Genomic DNA, 14,579 nt, shown 5'->3' on the forward strand with positions numbered 1-14,579 from the left:
CTGTATCTCTGCTCTATTAAACTGTGAATGGTATACTTAGCTTGTTTCGTTTGAGTATGACAATACACTTTTCCTAAAAGTATTTATAATAATAATATAAAACCTTTGTGTGACAGTCCAGGGTATCTTCAGTTAGCTCAAAATACCATTAAAATGGCAAAACTAAATTAACTTAATTTAAAAATAGAACATATGTAGTGTTTCTTATGATGACAATGCCAGGTACTGTTCTAACTTAGAGTTGCCAGATTTAGTAAATAAAAATATAGCATGCTCAGGTAAAATTAAATTTGCAAGGGACATACTTATACTAAAACAAATTATTCATTGTTTATCGTAAATTCAAATTGTGTTGGGTATCTTTTGTTTTATCTGGCAAATCCTAACTTAGGTGCTTAGAGTCCATCACTGAATAGAAGTTTCAGGCTCTTTCAGAGCTTATATTTTAGAGTGAAGAGTTGAATAAGACAATAAGCATAATTAATAAGTAAACTATGTAGTATGTTAGAAGATAAGTGCTTTAGAATAAAAGAAGAGAGTAGGACCCCTTAACATATGTGAGAGAATATATAGGGGGCAGGTTTTACATTAAAAGGATTGTTGGTGAGAGAAGGCTCATTGATGGGCAAGATTTAAACAAAGACTTGAAGCATCCCTCCAGAATTCAGGGCAAGACTGTCCCTGGCTGAGGGACAATGTCTACAATATTTGAGGAACAGCAAGGGATAGGAGAGAAATGGGAAGCCAGATCATAGGGCCTGCCTAGTAAGCCACTGTAAGAACGTTGGAGCCATTGCAGGATTTTGAACAGAGACGTGATATGACCAGACTTATCTTTTTAAAGGTTATAGTGTGATAAGTATAAAACCAGAGAGACTATTTGGTGGTGATTACAGTTATCTTGGTGAGGGGTAAAGAGGCTCAGACTATGGTGATGGCAGTAGAAATGGTGGAAAGTGTTGGGATTCCATTAAGGTCAAATTATTGAAGGTCAAACAAACAGAATTTTCTAAAATTGAATATGGGATATGACAGAAAGAAAGGACTTAAGGGTGATAGCAGGGAATTTACTCCAAGCAACTGCTTTATGAGCAGTATCATTATAGTGGCTTCTAAGAAACTAGCAATTTTATGAATTACAAAAAAGTTAAGCATTCATTTGGTGCTATTAATTGAGTTGCACCAGTTGTTTCCTGACAAAACGTTTTTTGCAGATACAACCAAATGTAGAAAATAGGCAAATAGAAAGCTCGCCCCATCTGCCCTTCCCACTGGAGTTTCCTTGTTGACGTATCTCTCACCTTTGCCACAGGTGGGAGTCGAAAGGCACAAACCTGTTCCTGTCATTAGGATTTCAGTAGACTTCACTGAACAAAAATAACATGCTAGCTGTGTCAGACTTCAGGTAATGACTAGCAGTGTCATGAAAAGCCCTGATCGTCAGGCTGGGGATATTTGTCAGGAGCTGTGTATTGAAAGCTCTAAGGATGGCTGGTGATTACCTTGAAGTGTCATTTAAATAATATATTAACATACATCTATGGACACAAATTAGAGCATGATCTACTACTTCTTTGGGGAAACTAAAGACAAGCACAGACTATCATGTACTATGAATAGATTTTTATGGAGACATTTCATTTTATTCCACCTGTCAGGATGAAGAGCTGGGCAGACAGCCTTCCAGCTTACCAAATGTTACCAAGCCCTGAATGCTTCAGCCTCAACGTAATTATATCCTTTTTATTTATTGATAAACACCATATGCCTGTCATGTCAGAGATCAGTGAATGTCAAGGAGTCGTTCATTAGAATCTACTACAAAGCCTCGTTCATTATGCTCCACTTCATTCATTCTTGTTAAGCCTTCACTTCTGAAGAGCTCTATCTCTAGGGCATTCACAACAGGGTATTCAACTCAAATAGCATGTCTTCGATAGGCGAGCCATTGGTGGTATCACTAAAATGCAACTCTGTTCTTTCAGTTATTTGCCCTGATATAGGGGAAGCCATGATTCAGATAATTAAAGATAGAGAGAGAGAGAGGATAAAAATTATTTGTTATTATCTCAGAAATAGATAAGTAACTGTTAAAACATTCTACTCTTCCTAATTTTAGTTTACATAGACTAAATTTAAAGTTGCTTTGCATCCTCTAAGCGGTCGGCAAACTCATTAGTCAACAGAGCCAAATGTCAACAGTACAACGATTGAAATTTCTTTTGAGAGCCAAATTTTTTAAACTTAAACTTCTTCTAACACCTCTTCTTCAAAATAGATTCACCCAGGCCGTGGTATTTTGTGAAAGAGCCACACTCAAGGGGCCAAAGAGCTGCATGTGGCTCTCGAGCCGCAGTTTGCCGACCACGGCTCTAAGCCTACATGAGCTAGAGTTGAAGGAGTCTTGTTTAGTGTGACAGATGGCAGGGTGATACTGTTTTGGGATTACAAAGAAAATATATTGTAGCATTTCCAGTAAAAAGGGGGGCCCTGTTTTGGGTATAAACAGATGGGAATACATGAGATGATCATAAGAAAAATAACAATAATAGCTAATAACTTATTGAACTTTTAGTATGTGCCACATGTTACTCTAGGCACTCTAATTATTTGAGCCACATAATCCTCATATGAGGTAGGTATTATTACTTACACTAGAGGCCTGGTGCATGAAATTCGTGCACGGGAGTGGGTGTGTCCTTCAGCCCAGCCTGCACCCTCTCCAATCTGGGACATCCCTCTCACAATCCAGGACTGCTGGCTCCCAACTACTCGCCTGCCTGCCTTCCTGATTGCCCCTAACCACTTCTGCCTGCCAGCCTGATCACGCCCTAACCACTCTCCTGCCAGCCTGATTGATGCCTAACTGCTCCCCTGCCAGCTTGTTTGCCCCTAACTGCCCTCCCCTGCAGGCCTGGGCCCCCTCAACTGCCCTTCCCTGAGGCCCGGTTGCCCCCAAATTCCCTTCTCTGCTGGCCTGGTCACCCCTAACTGCCCTCCCCTGATGGCCATCTTGTGGTGGCCATCTTGTGTCCACATGGGGGCAGCCATCTCTGACCACATGGGGCAGCCATCTTGTGTGTTGGAGTGATGGTCAATTTGCATATTACTCCTTTATTAGATAGGATAGAGGCCTGGTGCATGGGTGGGGGCCAGCTGGTTTGCCCATCTGGGTGTCCCGGATCAGGGTGGGGGTTCCCTTGGGGCATGGGACAGCCTGGGCGAGGGGCCTGTGGTGGTTTGCAGGCCAGCCATGCCCCCCCGGCAACCCAAGCAGAGGCCCTGGTATCTGGGATTTATTTATCTTCTACAATTGAAACTTTGTAGCCTGGAGTGGAGCCAAGCCTTCTGCTCGCTCTGTGGCAGCAGCCATTTTTGTTGGGATTTATTTATCTTCTATAATTGAAACTTTGTAGCCTTGAGTGGAGGCCTAGGCCAGCCAGGGTGTGTGGAAAGCTTGGCTTCCTCCATTGCCAGGGAAACCCAAGCCTCCTGCTCTCTCCATGGCTGCAGCCATCTTGGTTGGGTTAATTTGCATACTCGCTTCTGATTGGCTGGTGGGCGTGGCTTGTGGGTCTAGTGGAGTGATGTTAATTTGCATATTACTCTTTTATTAGATAGGATTTTACAAATGAGAAAACTGATGTCTAAAGAGGATAAGTAACTTTCTCAAGGTCACATAGCCAATAAGAGGCAGAGCTGGGATTTGAAGCCAGATGGCCTGATTTTACACTTTTAACTTCTGTATGATATTAAATTATATAAAATATCAATAATAAAATATAATACATGGCTTAGAATGATAGAAAGGAAAATGACTAGGTACCAGAACAGAGAAGAAACTCAAAATTGGAATCATAAGAAGAAACTAAAGAAGTAAAGCCCCAGGGAATATGAGACCCAAATATAGACCTTAAGAACTGGGCAGGATTTTAATGTCTACATGGGAACTGGATACATAAACTTGGACCTGTGCAGGGAGGGAGCTTGAAATGAATCTCCTTATTAAAGCTGGGAATGTTGGAGGTTTGCCTGGTGTGTAAAAGGCACCAGAAAAACTTTGTCCAACAACCCAGAAAGCTAAAGGAAAGGTTGTTGTCTTCTTAGAGCAATAGTGAACAAAGATATTTATAAATGAATGAAAAAATCCAAATAAAGGAAAAACAAAACAAAATTCCAAGCAGGCATGAAGTTCACATTTTTATTACCCACAGTATAAACAAACATGAAGTTTAGAAATAAACATAAAAATTAGTCCATAGTCAATGAAAACTCTTGGCTTTGACAGAAGGAAATACAAATGGCTCCACAGGGCTGTTCCTTCCTCAGGGTACCCTTAAGGGTAGGAGGGAAACTGAATGTGAAATACCAGTAAAAAATTACAGACTACAAAGAAATGAACTATGTGAGGATAACTCAGTAGATAAAACAAGTAGTACTCCAGGTATTGGCCATAAGAAATAATTGGAAAAATGCTATAAGTAGGTTTGAAATTATTAAAGGGACAAAAGAAAGAACAAAGAATACATTGAAAGGAAGGATACTATGAGTTAAAAAGTGGATTTTTAAAAGAACCAAATATAGCTTTAGGAAATGAAAAAATAAAAATTCAGTAGATAAGTAAACAGGAGGTTTAATATAGATGAATGGAAAGTAATGTACCAGTAGATAGAGGAGTTCATGTAAAGGGAACACAATTTTGAGGGGGAAAGTACTCCCAAAGGTAAAGATGAAAAATGCTAAGGTTATAAAACATGGAGGATTCCCCTAGCCTGTTTTGCTCAGTGGATAGAGCATTGGCCTGCAGACTGAAGGGTCCCAGGTTCGATTCTGGTCAAGGGCATATGCAGGCTTGATCTCTAGTAAGGGGAGTGCAGGAAGCAGCCGATCAGCGATTCTCTCTCATCATTGATGTTTCTTTCTCTTTCTCCCTCTCCGAAATCAATAAAAAACAACCAACCAAACAAACAAAACATGGAGGATTGAGTCAGAAGGCCCAACATATGCCCAATAGGAGTTCCAAATAGAAGTAGTGTTGTTTTGAAAAGAGGAAGTATTTGAAGAGATAATAAACATATTTCTTAAATCAAAGAACAACATGCAGATGCATACCAAGTTATGCACAGAACAAATACAAATAAGCCCACATTTTAACACATTGGAGTAAAGCTGCAGCACCCCAAAGAAAAACAGAAAATCTTAAAAACAGACAGACAGAAAGTATTTGTAATAAAATGTTCTAATGGGACTCTTTCTGTCTCAATTTCTGCAGAGGCCACTTAAGGCCAATAACAAAATAATAAGAAGCAAGTACTCCCTTATTGCAAAGAGAGGTACTAAACTACCTATGCAGGATGTAGGAAGGGAGTGTTAAAAACCATGACACAGCTCAAACCCACTTCAAGAATATAAAGGTTTGAGTCAAAGAAATCAGGAGAGCATTTCTCAGGAAAAGTTGGTGAAATGTGGTGACATTTTCCATTCCTTGCATTTGAGTGTGAGGAGAAGCACACTCGTCCAAGGTCTACTAAAGGGGCTTTGAGAGGGTCACTTGGAGAGTCCGATATTGTCCCCAAGAATTTGCAAAAATTAGTGTTTTGTTGTTATTTTTTTCATTCAATCTCAAGAAGCCTTGGTGCAGATGAAAGGCTTTGAATGTAACCACTTACAGGGCCAGATGAGGCAAAAAGGAAGTGGTAGTTGCAAGACTTTTTCATTTGGCTTGGGAAACACATATTTTTTCCTAGGGCTAATAGGTACTGTGGACTCTTGAACTGGAATTATTTTGAAGGGAACCTGCACAAGATGGGAACCTGCCAGTTGAGGGAAACACAGCAACAAAAGACTATGTGATAAGTTGCTAGGGGCAGCACACTAGGGCAGGTTGCAAGAAGTTAACTAGTGTATTGCCTCCATCAGGAGTCTCATTGGGGGGCTCAAAAATCCAAACTGCCCCCTAAAAGAATCACCATTGAAATTCAAAAATCCCAGAAAGCATGCAAACCAGATCATGACACAATAAAGTGAAACATTTCCTGCTAGCCCTTCTCCTTTCCCAGCAAACTAGCACTGGGCCCCCCACTCCACCCCAAGGATCTAGAAATCAAGAAGCAGGGACAAGAATTAGAGAATTATTAGGAAGAAAAATAGAATGGTCGCCCCATTCCTTTCCTTCTGCAAGCTTCGCCCTAGTTGAAGGGCTCTAACTTTTATAAAGTTCCAATCGTTTACTAGCACACATGAAAGGACATTTTATTTACTGAAATTGACTGTCTATTTTATTAATTGAGAGTAACCAGGAAATCTCATTAATTAAAAATGATGAAAAAAAGTCATGGTACCTTCTTGGGATTTCATCTGAGGAGTATGGAAAAAACTGGCTCCACAGAGTGGGTTTGAATGACCAAGAGGAGATTGATAAAGTAATTTTCTGCTTGTACCCTATCACTCTGTTCTCTCAATGTACTTGTTATGAAAAGACTCTTGAAAAAGATATAGTAATTAGACTAGTAGCGGACTCTTCATGAGCAAAAATAGAAGTTAGAAGACTGGGGGAAATAATAGAATTCTATTCCCAACTAAACTATTATCCAAAACCAAGGCTGAAATGAAGACATGTTCAGATACACACACAGAAAGACTGAGTGTACAGGCAGAGCTTAAATAACTACTGAAAATGTATTTCAGTAAGAATAAAATTGAATGCAAAAGGAAAATGTTTAATGCAAGAAGCAATTGTAAGCAAATAAATTTGTAACATTGATTTCTAAGTAAGCATTGATTCATTGGGGATTTGGCTGTTAGCAAGATGAAAACAACATACTAGATAACAATGTGGAAAATGGAAAGGACAAGAAGAATTCAGAATTTTAAGATCTTTGTGTGGTTCAGGAGTAGTATGAAGTTACTACATTTAATTAATTAAACTAGATTAATTAGTCATGATTAACTGCTCTTATTTCCTTTTTAATTAAATTTGAATTGTAAGTTATATTTTTCCTTCTATTTATATTGGTTTTACTCTCCTAATCTTTTTTCAAACTTTGTATGTTGAGTACTTAGGTTATTGAATATAAATCTTTTTTTCTTTTTTAATAAATGCATTTAAGATGATAAACTTCCCTCTAAGTTCCATCTTAATTGCATCATTCCCTTTGAAATATCTAATTTATGTTTGATTTCTTCTTGACCAATGAATTAAATATTTCTTTTTTCTCTTTTGTTACAAACATGTAGGGGGGAGGGAATGTTGTCTATCTTTTTATTCTTGAATTCTATTTATATTGCATTGTGATTAGAGAACCTGTCAGATAATCTGTTTATGTTAATTCTTTGGGATTTATTGAAGCTTCCTTTGTAGCCTAGAATGTTGAGTTTTTGGTAAATGTATTGTCTTTTTGCTGAATTCAGGGTGTGAAGTGTGAGTGTGTGTGTGTGTGTGTGTGTACTTCCAATGGTTATGAATGCATTTAACTAGGAGTTGTAAAGTGTGCCGTGCCAGCACAGCCAAGGGTTCGGCGAGCCTGAGGGAGGGCTGGCGAAGGATGAGGAAAAGACAGACAAAGAGAATAACCTGGGTCTAGGTGGATCTTCTGTGCCTGGCTGAGGCCACAGAACAGATCCAGATGGCAAGCTGAGCCTTTATTTTATAGTCAGAGGTAAACAAGGTAGTGGTCACCGTAGTTACAATGTTCTTGTGAGTTTCACTTGTTTTGGCAGCACTTGCTGCACCTCCCACAGCCCATTAGCTACCCAGGAAAGATCTAGGGGCTCACAAGATCAAGCTTAATTATGCTAAGAGGGCTGTGCCCTCTAAGCTGGGACTTGTTTGCAGCTTTGCCAGCAGGTCAGTCCGAGGCTTAACCCTATAACCACTCCCTATAGTAAAGTTTATATGTTTAGCTTTAGTAGACACTGCCAAGAAGTTTCCAGAGTGGTTGCACCAATCAACACTCCCACCAGCAGTATATAAGAGTTCTAGTAAGTCCACATCCTTACCAACATTGATATAATTAGTTTTTTAAAATAGCATCTATACTGGTGAGTAGATAGTGATAACTCTTTATGGCTTTTTAACTAAATTTTCTTGATTATTTATTGGCCACTGGAAATTCTCTTTTGAAAAATGTTTTATCCATTTTTTCCCATTCTTCTACTGGATTCACTTTTTCTTATTCATTTGTCGGAATATATATTAATTACTTATCGCTGCATAACAAATTTCCCCAAAACTTGCTAGTTTAAAACAATATTCATTATCTCATAGTTAATTACATGAGGGTCAAGAAGCTGGGTGCCACTTAGTTGGGTGTTTCTGGCTCATGATCTTTCCTGAGGTTGTAGTTAAGTTTTGGCCAGGGCCACAATCATCTCAAACTTGACTGATGGAAAATCTGCTTCCAAGCTCACTCATGTGATTGTTGGCAGATGTCAGTTCCTCATGGGCTGTTGATCTCTCCACAGTGTTGTTCACAATATGGCAGCTGGATTCTCTTCTAGTGAGTGAGCAAACACATGAGAGAGAGACAGACAGACAGAGGGAGGGAGATAGAGAGAACATAAGATGAAAACCACTATTTTTTTTAATTGCAAAAATGACATCCATTACTTCTTCCATATTCTGTTAGAAGTGAGCAATGAAAATGGTCCAGAATCCAGAATGGAAGATTACATGAGGCCATGAACACCAGGAGTGAGGGATTACGGGGAACCATCTTCGAGACTGCCTCCTAGGGAGTTCTTTACATCTACTAGGCACATGTCCTTTGCTGTATGTATGTATTATAAATATCTTCTCTAACTCTGTTTTCTCTTTTATTGATATCTTTTGATGAACAAAAGTTCTTAATTTTAATGTAAGCCAATTTATGGTTGGTATTTTTGTGTCCTCTTTAAGAAAAATTTGACTACTCCAAAGTTATGAAAATATTTTCTATGCAATCTTTTAAAACAGGGGTTGACACATTTTTACTGTAAAAGGCCAAATAGTAAATATTTTAGGCTTTGTGAGTCAGAGAGTCTCTGTTGCAACTATTCAATACTGCCATTATATAGTGAAAGCCACTATATACAATGTGTAAATGAATAAGCATGGCTGTGATCCAATAAAATTTTATTTGTAAAGCAGGTTTCAGCCTGCTTTGATCTGTGGGTTATAGTTTGCTGATCTTTGGCTTATGTGCTTCAATTGTTAATATTTTGACAATTTTTTTCAGTACACACTCTTTTTTCTTTCTTTCTTTCAGATAAATAAATAAATAAATATATGTATATATCTATATCTATATCTATATCTATATCTATATCTATATCTATATCTATATCTATATCTATATATACAGATAGATAAATAGATAGGTAGACAGATAATCCATGTGCATATATTTTGCTGAATCATTGGAGTTAAGTTGCATACATTATAACACTTCACCTCTAAATTCTTTAGAACAGTTTCCCAACCTTTTATTTTTCATTTTTCATGATGTTTGCAATTTTAAAGACCATTTGTTAAGCAGAATATCATTCAATATGGATTTATCTAATGTATTCCTGATGCTTATATTCAGAATCAACATTTTTGGCAGAATACTTTCATGTGATAACTAGAGGCCCGGTCACAGATTCATGCCGCAGTGGGATCCCTCGGCCTGGCCTGTGCCCTCTCACAATCTGGGACCCCTCAGGGGATGTCAGACTGCCGGTTTTGGCCCAATCCCTGCAGGCCAGGCTGCGGGACCCCACCGGTGCAAGAATCTGTGCACCGGACCTCTAGTATGCATATAAGATCTTTGGTTAATCCCTTCTCACTGTCCCCCCCTTCCCTCTTCCCTCTGAGATTCATCAGTCTGTTCTATGTTTCCATGCCTGTGTGTTGAGTGTCTGCCCCTGGTGATCAGTGTGCATCATAGCTCCCAGCTTTTATATACTAGTATATAGATATGTGTTGCTCAGGCATCACAACAGGAGGCACATGATGTCATTTTTACTTATTTTTGGTGGTATTAACTCTGATCACTTGGCTAAGGTGGTGTTTGCCAGATTTCTCCACTGTAAACTATTCCTTTTCTTTTATAATTAAGAAATGAATCTGTCAGTCAATGCTTTGACAATGTGTAATATTTTGTCTTCCAACAATCTTTTACCCAATGATTTTAACATCTATTAATACTTTTTGTTTGAATTGATTATCAGTGTGATAAATTAAACTCTTTCTTTCTTGCCTATTGCACTGGTTAGGAAACATAATACAATGATAAATAGGTGTTGCTAGAAGGAATCTGTGTCTCTATCCTGATCGCAGAGGAAACATATTCATTATTTTATTTAAGTATATATTTGCTGTGTTTTTTTTCTTGTTTTTGTAGTTTTTCTTTGTTATCTCAAGCAGATATTTTTTTGTTTTTGTTTATTTAAAGAATCCTGCATGGGTATTGAATTTTACTGATTTTTTTTCTGCAGCTATCAAGATAATTAAATCTTTTTCTCCCTTTTCTGTTAACATCATAAATTATATTGGTGGATTTTCAAACTTTGAAATTAATTTCCAATTATTGAAACATTTTAAGTCATATTTTTACCATCTCCTAGCTTAATTCCATTGTGGTAAGAGAAGGTACCCTGAATGATTAAGATCTCTGGATTTTGATGAGACCTGATTTATGAATCAGCAAATGGCTAATTTTAAAAAAATATATTTTTATTGATTTCAGAGAGGAAAGGAGAGGGAGAGAGAGATAGAAACATCAGTGATAAGAGAATCATCAAAAAGTTGCCTCCTGCATGACCCCCACTGGGGAGTGGTTAGGGGTGATCAGGCTGGCAGGCAGAAGCTGTTAGGGGCAATCAGGCAGGTAGGCAGGCGAGCGGTTGGGAGCCAGCAGTCCTGGATTGTGAGAGGGATGTCAGACTGCCTGTTTAGGCCCGATCCTGGTGGGTTGGGCCTAAACGGGCAGTCTGACATCCCTCGAGGGGTCCCAGATTGGAGAGGGTGCAGGCTGGGCTGAAGGACAACCCCCCCGTCCCCCGTGAACAAATTTCGTGCACTGGGCCTCTAGTTATTATATATTTTTGTTCCTGCTTATTTCTATCAATATTTCTTACCTTAAAGTCTACATTACCAGATACTGGTATAACTATACCAGCACTCTTTTGTTTTATGGTATTGCTTTCTACATATTTTACATCTAACTTCTCCTTGTTCTTATATTTAGAGTGTGTCACTTATAAGTAGCATATAGTTGGATTTCATTTATTTTAATCCAGTTTAAAAATATTTTTAATTGAGTAGTTGCTCTTCATTTCTACTTGCATTTATGTGTATCCATATCCTTTTCCTTCCACCTGAATAATTTTCTTTAGTATTCCTTTTATTTTTAAAATTGAGGTTTAATTGACATGTAACATTATAATAGTTTCATTATAACATAATGACTCAGTATTTGTATATATTGTGAAATAATCACTACTGTAAGTTTAATTAATAATTCTAAATTATGTATACATAATTACAACTTTTTCTTTCTCTTGTAGAGAGAATTAGTAAGATCTACTCTCTTAGCAACTTGAAATATACAACATAGTATTATTAACTACTAGAGGCCCTGTGCACGAAATTCGTGCACTTGGCAAGGGGAGGGTCCCTTAATCTGGCCTGCACTCTCTCACAGTCCAGGAGCCTTCAGGGGTTGTCCGACTGCCATGGAGGTGGGAGAGGATCCCACCACCACCACTGTGCTCACCAGCCGTGTGTCTGGCTCAGGGCTTCTGGCTGAGTGGTGCTCGCACTGTGGGAGTGCACTGACCACCAGGGGCAGCTCCTGCGTTGAGCATCTGGTGGTCAGTGCATGTCATAGCAATCAGTCATTCTGCCATTCGGTTGATTTGCATATTAGCCTTTTATTATATAGGATGGTCACTATACTGTTCGTTAAATCCTCATGACTTGTTTATTTTATAACTGGAAGTTTATACTTTTTGACACCCTTTACCCATTTTGCCCACCCCATCAATCTGTTCTCTGTGTATATGAGATCATACTGTATTTATCTTTCTCTGTCTGACTTATTTCATAATGCCCTCAGGGTTTATCCATGTTGTCACAAAAGGCAAAAAAAAAAAAAAAGATTTCTTTCTTTTATATGGTTGAATAATATTCATATATAAATAAATCACATTTTCTTTATCCATTCAAGCACTGATGAACACTTAGGTTCTTTCCCATATCTTGTGTATTATAAAGAATACTGTTATAAACATGGAAGTGTATGTTTCTCTTCAAGTTAGTGTTTTTGTTTTCTTTTTGTAAATAGCAGGAATGGAACTGCTGGATCTTAGTATTTCTTTTATTATGGGTTTTCTGGTGACAAATCACCTCCATTTACATTTATCTGGAAATCTATTTATTTAATTTTTCATTCTGAACAAAAAATTGTTTTACAGATATAAAACTTTAGGTTGGCAGTTATTTTCTTTTATTACTTGAAAAATGTCCCTCCATTGTTTTCTGGTTTTCAACATTTCTGAAACAGCTTAATATCCTTTCTGAGATAATTTTTCTCATTTTCTATCACTGAGTGAAAATACAAAATATTAGGAAGTCTGTTTGAAAACATAAGATAGATACCAAGACTTTGAAGAATTATAGGGCCAAAATCTGGAAGAAAAAGGAAACCCAGAGAGTTGAACTCAATATTCGTGACTACTTTGTCTTCAGGGTATCTGTTAATTGCTGAAGAGGCAGCTGAGAATCTGGGAAAAGCTCCCCAGTGACTCATAAATCTAAAAGGACAAAAAAAAATGGAGATATGGCCTGTCAAGAATGGGCAATAGCCTGCTTACTCTCAGGTAAGCTTTGTGTTGGCCCCTATACCTTAGGAGAATGCGTAAACCAGGAATAGACCAGCATTTGATTGGGCTAAGGTGATGTGGGATTGCTAATGCCTTAGCCTAGCCTGTTTGAAGTAAATATGAATCTCTCTGGAGGAATATAACATGATCTGAAACCTAAGATCATCTTTAACATTATTTAAATGTAATGTTCTGCACTTAATAAAAATTAACCAATCACGTAAGGAGACCATATAACATGCTAAAAACACAGAGAAGCAATAAAAATAGAAACATATCAGATAAAATGTTAAATAATATTCAGGAACTTTTTACAAAGCAGATGACAATTTTGACAGATGAAGTGAAAACATACAAAGAACAAAATGATAATTTCAGAAGTAAAAAGCATAATAACTGATATTAACAAATCGATGGATAATTTTATTATCAGGTTAGACTTAGATAAAAAGAGAATTAGTAAGTGGAAGATAAATCAAAAGAAAATATCCATTAAATCCCAGAGCAATATCACTTACAAAAGTGGAAAACACAAGAAGAATATGAGACATAGGGAGTTATAACATCAACATATGTATTATTGAAGTTATAGAAGAGAGACAATGGGCAGAAGCAATATATGAGGAGATAATGGCTGAGATTTTTTTTTTTTAATCACTGAGAGACATCAACCTATAAATTTAAAAAACACTTAAAAATTTCAGGAAGGATAAATATAAAGAAAACCATATCCAAGCATATCACAGAACACTGCAAAAAAGCAAGCAAGAAAAAAATATTACAAAGAACCAGAGGGAAACAATAACAGTAACAGTTGAATTTTCAACAAAAGAGTGAAAGCCAGGAGCCAGAGGATGGTATCTTCAAAGTTCTTAAATAAAGCAACCAATTGCTGGTTTAGACTGGACTCATGTAGAAATCTGGAGCTGACTGGGGTTGGCTGTATTCCAATGTTTCTCATCCTCTTGGGTTTAACAGGCTAAACTGAAAATGTTCTTCTCATGGTAATGGCAGAGGCACAAGAGAGCAAGCAGACACATGAGAGCACCTTTTAAGCTTCTGCTCATACCACATCTGTCAAGATCCATTGGCCAAAGCAAATCACATGACTAAACTCCTAATCAAAGAGCAGGGAAGTATGTTCTCCCACATGATAGGAAGGACTGTGAAGACATATGGAAAAGTGCACAGTTATAAGAAGGAATGAAGAATTTGAGCCATCACTGCAATACACCACAAGGTAACTGTGGAAAAAGACCTATACAAAAGACCTATACAGAAGAATTTTTGTAACCTATTTCTCTGGATAAAAATGAATCAGGAATACCTACCTAAATAATTCTAGCTGTTGCTCTGACTAAATATAAAGGGACTTGGTAAGAGGTAGAAAAAGTGTTCAAACACTCTCAGTTCATTCATACTTTCAGAAAGCAGATGCTTTATATCGAACAGACCGTCAAACCTCAGAGGAAGGCAGAGGAGGGTGGCAGGAGGCGGGGGGTGGGGGGGGGTAGTAAGAGATCAACCAAAGGACTTGTATGCATGCATATAAGCATAACCAATAGACACAGACAGTAGGGGGGGATGAGGGCATGTGCTGGGTGATGGGAGCGGCTGGGGAGAGGTCAATGGGGGAAAAAGGAGATGTATGTAATACTTTCAATAATAAAGAATTTAAATAAATAAATAAAAAGAAAAGAAAGCAGATGCTTCATACCACAGGTGCTTTAATT

The 14,579-nt window shown here is 37.8% G+C and overlaps 1 long non-coding RNA gene across 2 annotated transcripts in view; it reads left to right on the forward strand.

The window, feature by feature from the left end:
- LOC308240737 overlaps positions 1-14,579 on the forward strand; it is a 132,002-nt gene that overhangs the window by 26,454 nt on the left and 90,969 nt on the right. For both annotated transcript variants that reach the window (XR_013959830.1, XR_013959831.1), the window contains exon 2: positions 1,659-1,728. This is a non-coding gene — a long non-coding RNA (uncharacterized lncRNA). The remainder of the gene's footprint in view (positions 1-1,658; positions 1,729-14,579) is intronic.

Source organism: Plecotus auritus (assembly GCF_963455305.1).
Source record: "Plecotus auritus genome assembly, chromosome: 2".
Classification (NCBI taxonomy): Eukaryota; Metazoa; Chordata; class Mammalia; order Chiroptera; family Vespertilionidae; genus Plecotus; species Plecotus auritus.